This window comes from Pleurodeles waltl, chromosome 4_2 (genome assembly GCF_031143425.1).
Source record: "Pleurodeles waltl isolate 20211129_DDA chromosome 4_2, aPleWal1.hap1.20221129, whole genome shotgun sequence".
NCBI classification, from domain to species: Eukaryota; Metazoa; Chordata; class Amphibia; order Caudata; family Salamandridae; genus Pleurodeles; species Pleurodeles waltl.
In genome coordinates this window covers 994,255,738-994,261,737 of record NC_090443.1, presented here as the reverse complement: position 1 = coordinate 994,261,737, position 6,000 = coordinate 994,255,738, and the positions used below count along the sequence as shown (strand labels likewise).

The window sequence follows — 6,000 nt, the reverse complement described above, 5'->3', positions numbered from 1 at the left end:
TACTGTGCCTTCTGCCAGTGGGATGCCTGTGGGGGCTGCGACTACTTCTGTTGGCACTCTTGACTACTGAGGGTTACCTCATTGTCACCTCCAAGGGTTGAGTCCCCTGGGCCTTGCTAGCCCTCTTCAGCCTTGTAAATCTTCTTTTGCTCCTCTTCTATTTGCCAAGGCTTGTTGGTGGTTCTTCTGCACCACTGACCATCTGCGACCTGACAACCGACGTGGGACACCATCTGCACCACTCCAAGGACTCCTCTTCAGCTCCTGGGCTCCACAGCTGGTCTTCTTCTTACCCCATCGACCTGGTTCTGCATCCTCAGAAGGGCAGGTAGTGGCTCTTTCCCCTACTGGACACTCCATCGTGGACTGGACTCTGTCCCCTTCTTTTGCAGGTCATCTTCTACCGGAATCCATCTTTGGTTTCTTTTTGTCTGGACCTGTTCTTACATAATCCTTTTTCTAAGTCCTACTGTTAGCTCTTGGGAAAACCAGGTACTTACCTCTGCTCTCCTGGTCGCTGGGGGTAACTCTGGTACTCACCTCTGATGGGTCCTAGCTCCTGCGGCTCCCCTCTAACAACTCCACTTCCGTGGGTGGGGGACTGTATCTCGTATTCCACTTTCTTAGTATATGGTTTGGCCCTCCATTGGGGTCCTTGCTATTTTCACTAAGTATTACTAATGCTTGTTGTTTCTATGCTATTTACTGATTGCTATTTTGTAAATGATTAGGGGCAGGTTTAAGAGCCCCTACTGCCTCCTTGCACCACATTAGTGTAATTTTCTTTTTTTTTACACTAATGTGGCCAAACAAGGCCAAAATCGCCGCACCAAGGTGCATATTTATACTTGATTTGTGCCATTTTTGCATCTTTTATTTTGATGCTAAAACAGTGCAAGGTTAACTCCACATTTATATTTTGATGCTAGACCCATCTATTGTCAAAATATAGTGCTTAGCGCCATATTGTGAATACAGCAAAATACCTTGCGCTAATCAGATGTCTGGGTCTGTCCAGGCGCTAGGGGACCTGTGGACCCATTTCCATGGCTAAACACCATAGAATGGGCCCCCAGATACCCACCCCAAGAACACCCTCACCCACACCAGAGGGACACCAAAGGATAGGGGACCTCCCCCCCTCTACTGTCAGAGTTAGATAAGAAAAATGGGCGCTAACCCTGAACAGAACATCAATAACATCAAAATTGTTGACGCTATTGCCCCCTACCCTGTGCCACTGTATGCCATATTTTAAATATAGCACACACATGGTGACAGTAGGGGTGACGCTAAAGGGTGCAAAAAAGGGATACTGCGCTAGAAGCAGCACCACTTTTCCTTCATCATCCTTAAAGTTAATCCTCACATTACGAATCACTCCCTAAAAGCACATTGACAGACAACAAAAGCATGTTAAGACATGCTGTTTGACACTTAAGAGCTATCAAATATTAAATCTGTCTACGACATAGTCATACTTTATTTGCTTAATGAAGTAAACACTAAACTACCAGAGTTTACAAAAAATGAGTAAAAGCCTTAGACATAACTCTCCACTGAAAAGCTTTACTTTTTTTTTTTTCAAAAACCTTTATTTAGTGCTTAAAGTAGGCAATACATAGGTTTTAAAAGAGTGGTACCTCTTCCCTTAGGAAGGGCACTCCACTTAAACTTTGTTTCAAACATATTTTAACAATACAGTTGGTTTACATGTGAAAGAAGTCGTAAAAGGGGTTTGGTTCTTGGGGCAGGTTGAGAACTTCAGTGAGAAAGAGAGATTAGGGTTTACAATTCTTCCTTCTTCTCACTCTCCTTGTTCTTGTCTGTGTAATCTCTCAGCAGGTTGTGTAGCATTATGCAGCATGGTTGTCACCAGTCAGATCCTGGCATACAGCAGAATATACTTAAGGCAGCAGAAAATTCTCCAGCATCTTTGGGTAGCCTCCCCTGTCTTTGGAAACAGACCACAAAGAAATCAACAAAAGTCAAAGAATAGGAAAAAGTGATGCAGTCTACAGGGCCAATAAACACTGTTCCACAGACTGTCATGGCGATTTAATATACTGAGTTCATCTTAGAAAATGCTTTGAAATACAACCAATTTTTAATAATTGTTGTTATCCAGTACATTTATAAAACACTTTTTTGCGCAAAAAGTAAAACAGGAGGGCTCAGAAGTGACAGGAATTGTGGGTATGTAAATTTAGTCGTAGGTTAGGTGAGAGGAAAGGCTGCACCACAATAGTTTCCGTGCTCAAGTGGCAATGTCGGCTCCTTTACCTCTGCACATTTTGAATGGAGCCTCACATGTGAGGACCGGTGGCACCGAAGAAGATGATTTTTATATGTCTATGTTAAAGCATGCTCGCTGGCTCATTGCTATTGTTTCAAGACCATGAATGAGCCAGTGTGTTCTGTACTTGAAGCCTGTAAGGCTACATCAGCTACTGTTACAGAGCAAGTATTGGCAAAGAGGAATGAGTTAGAGGTATTGATGTTGTAAATTGCTAACTGGACTTATCTAGCCCCAATAATTAAAAATGGAAAGTAAAACAGTTGACATAAGCGAGCCGATTCAAAGCACCACAACCTCTTTGAGTGCCAGCGGAAAGAAGCTACACAACGGGATAACCCCCGCACTTGGCCCACTCCCAATCGTGCAAATTACATATCTATCTCTCTTGTATTTTGCTGTGGGAATAACTTGGCTGCAGTTTTATTACATGCATGGATTCTTACAGTAAATCATTAACCCCGTAAATCAGAGTGGTCAGTCATATATGAAGACGACAAGGCCATAAAAGTTATTTACAGTGTCATAACTCCTTCTGAGTGCCACACATAATTCTTGACATGATCATAAATCATAACTGGGAGATAGGTCATAAATCACAGCTGATAGGTCATGAATCATCTCCCCTGTACATTAATCATTTTGGCATGATCCTAAGGACATTGCTGCTCGACAGGACATAAACATCAACGGTTAATACTTCCTCAATCATCTCTGCCATGTATCAATCAAGTCCTTGTCATTTGCTGGTCACAGTTCTGCCACCTGTTATTGTTGAGGCCATCCTCCATGCCGCTTTTTGGAGTTATATCGTTTTTTTGGTCTTTTGTTGGTTCTTCCTCTGATTGTGAGGGGGTAGCCTTTTACTGCTGTTAGGCTCAACTCGCTGCCTTGCCTGTCCATTTTGTGCCCTGCCAATCGGCGGGTCTGGGCTGTGAGTGCCGTGCTCCGCTTACTCCCCATCTGCCTACTTACCCTGCCGTAAGGCATCCCCAGGTAAGTGGCCTTCCCCTGGCACACCACCCTCTGGTGTGCCTCCTTTACCAACCAACGTACCCGTTTTACCGCCACGCCGCCTGTGGGCTCACCCTTTGCTCCTTCTTCTTCCTTTAAATGCTACCCTCGGCTTCCTGTCTGACCCTTAGCAGCACCACTCAGTGTCCCGGCCATCAGGGCTCCTAAGGATCTCTGTTCTGGCAATGCATTCGTTTTTGACGGTCTACTGGCCACTTTTATGCTTTATGGAACTATTACTAGTTGCTCTCTCCGCCACCATGACGGTGGTATCCCGACCTTTGCCTTCTTTTGGTAACCTGTACTAATTATCTCAGATTAACTCAATGCCTCTCAGATCCTTGGTGCAAAGGGGTATCTTGTCTCAGCCTCAACAAGTCTGTTGTATTCTGTCTGGTGACTGGTACTTGTGCAGCAGAAGGCCCTTATGTACCTGGCTAAGCTGCATCACCAAAGGCCCCAGGCCCATTGTAAATCCAAGCTGTCCACATGGCGGGCATATGAACTGCTAAATGTGGCATCCTAGGTAATTGCTTTGGTCCTCAGTGCCCTATCCCTGACTAGAATGAGGGGAAAACCTACAGTAGTTGCCCTCATCAGGCGTGTGGTGACCCTGATACTCAGTTTTCTGTTGTCCCTGCTTATCGGAACTGGTTGTGTTCTGTCCCGCTCTCAGGTACTGCTACTGACCTATTTTTTGCCTCACCCCTATGATTTTTATTGTGGGACCATTAACACCTGCCCAGGTGTACCAATGTTAGAGGTTTGGACCACCCCTGGTTATGCTTCCGGGGCCGAGGGAAGCACTTGGAGGTCCCAGCCTTTGTTGTGATACTACCAACTACTTCTCTTTGTTGCTCCCTTTCTGATCAAATCACCCTATTCAGTGCGGGCTAGGCTATTTATCCCTGCGGGTTAGGTAAGCATGAGTGCTATCGGTATTTCCCTTCCAATTAGGTAAGCCTTCGGTGGCCTGGTCACTCCCAATTAGTACGGTTGGTCATCTGGGGAGTGTCACATATTGTAGGTAATATTGCTATTCACATTTTAATTTGTAGTGACTCCCATGCCGTTTCAATATTAGGTTGTGCCTTGGATTGATTAGACGCTGCCCAGGGGCTGGCTTTGGCGATGATAGCACCTCCCAACCCCCCACTGAGCTGCTTCTTTGTCAATACCACTGCTTGTAACCCAGTAGGGTGTCTGAGTCATGCGCGTCTTATATAGAGCCAATGGTTCCTATATCTATAAATCTGTGTATAGTATCTGTTATATGCAGTGAAGAAGGTCCTCAGGCCCTTATTTATACTTTTTTAGCGCTGCATTTGCGTCGCTTTTTGACACAGAAACGGCGCAAACCTGCAAAATACAATTGTATGCGGCGCTAAAAAAGTATAAATAATGGCCTCAGTGTCTATTACAGAGGCTTTCTCCGTGCGCCATTGTACTTGGAGAGTGCCAGGCGCAGCACTAACTTGGGATTCAAAGCTACACCCTAGATGGCGATGGCTGTACCCAAAAGGTTGCATCCATCCCTACCATCCTTTGGGAGGAAGTCCTAAAGTGTAAACCTATGCCTTGCAGTGTGCATGTTGCCAGTGCATGGTGCCTAAGTTACCCTAATCTGGGTATCCCTAAACAGTGATAAACAGTGACTGATGTATCCCTATCGAGCTGTCAGCAGTTACTCACCTGTTATCAGGGGAAAGCCATTAAGTAGACTAGAGTCCTGGAATAGCAATACTAGCCGTGGCTGAGAGAGAGTGACGTATGTTGGGCTCCCTCGGTTATCTTCCCCACACGCACCAAATGTGCTCTGCTCCGTCCTCACAGTTTTGTGTGTGCATTCTCAGGTCCTCTTTGGTCTCTCCGTGTGTCGTTCCCAATCGCAGATGTCATAAATGAAAGAGAAACTGGAGAGCCAGTCAGACACCTGTTTTCCGAGGAGCGGTGCAGCACAATGTCACCAAACCAAAACCACCTGCTTAAATAATGCCCAGAACAGCTCACTCAGGTAAGTGCGACTGTCTGTTACCATTAACTTCGACCGGGAGGCCCGTGGGCATATGCACCTGCATGCAGACGTTCTGCTGCGGGGAACGAAATGGCTGGAAATATTCCCTGCTGCAAATTTCCTTGCAATGTTGGATGGTGTTTATAAGCACTCTAGTTTACAGTTGTTGTGTTTAATGCCCCAAGATGTATTTGGAGATGCCCAGCATCACCCAGTGTTACACGGGGAGATCTGTTAGTGCTAACAGGACTGCAGTTAGCCTGAGGTTGTAAGCATAACACCACATGTTCCCCACTAGAGCTTCTTTCAGAGTGCTTATGTGCCCCACAGCAGTTGCTTCATCACTGTGCGGCTGCACCTAAACTGTGTAGCTAGTTAGTGTCTCCACCAGTTTATCCCTCTAAATCTTATACAGCATACTGACTTCCAAAACAGCAGCATTATTAAATTCGTACTCTGGATCTGTGGGGATCAATAACCCAGTCAATAGCCCCTCCCTCACATGTCAGCTGAACTCCTGCCATGACATGACCAGGTGCTCTCCTATGTCTCCTCACTGCTCACACAACAAGGGTTCTTATAACCTCTGAAAATGTGGGCCTCCACGGTCACTGTATGATGTACACCCTGTGTCTGATGACCATGAGCGCTAACTGGTTGATGATGGTTCTTCAGA

The 6,000-nt window shown here is 45.7% G+C and overlaps 1 long non-coding RNA gene across 1 annotated transcript in view; it reads right to left on the bottom strand.

Moving 5' to 3' along the window:
• Window positions 1–1,553: 1,553 nt before the first annotated feature.
• Window positions 1,554–6,000, bottom strand: part of LOC138293577 (uncharacterized) — a 49,394-nt gene continuing 44,947 nt past the window's right edge. The window contains exon 2 of the long non-coding RNA XR_011203053.1: window positions 1,554–1,954. This is a non-coding gene — a long non-coding RNA (uncharacterized lncRNA). The remainder of the gene's footprint in view (window positions 1,955–6,000) is intronic.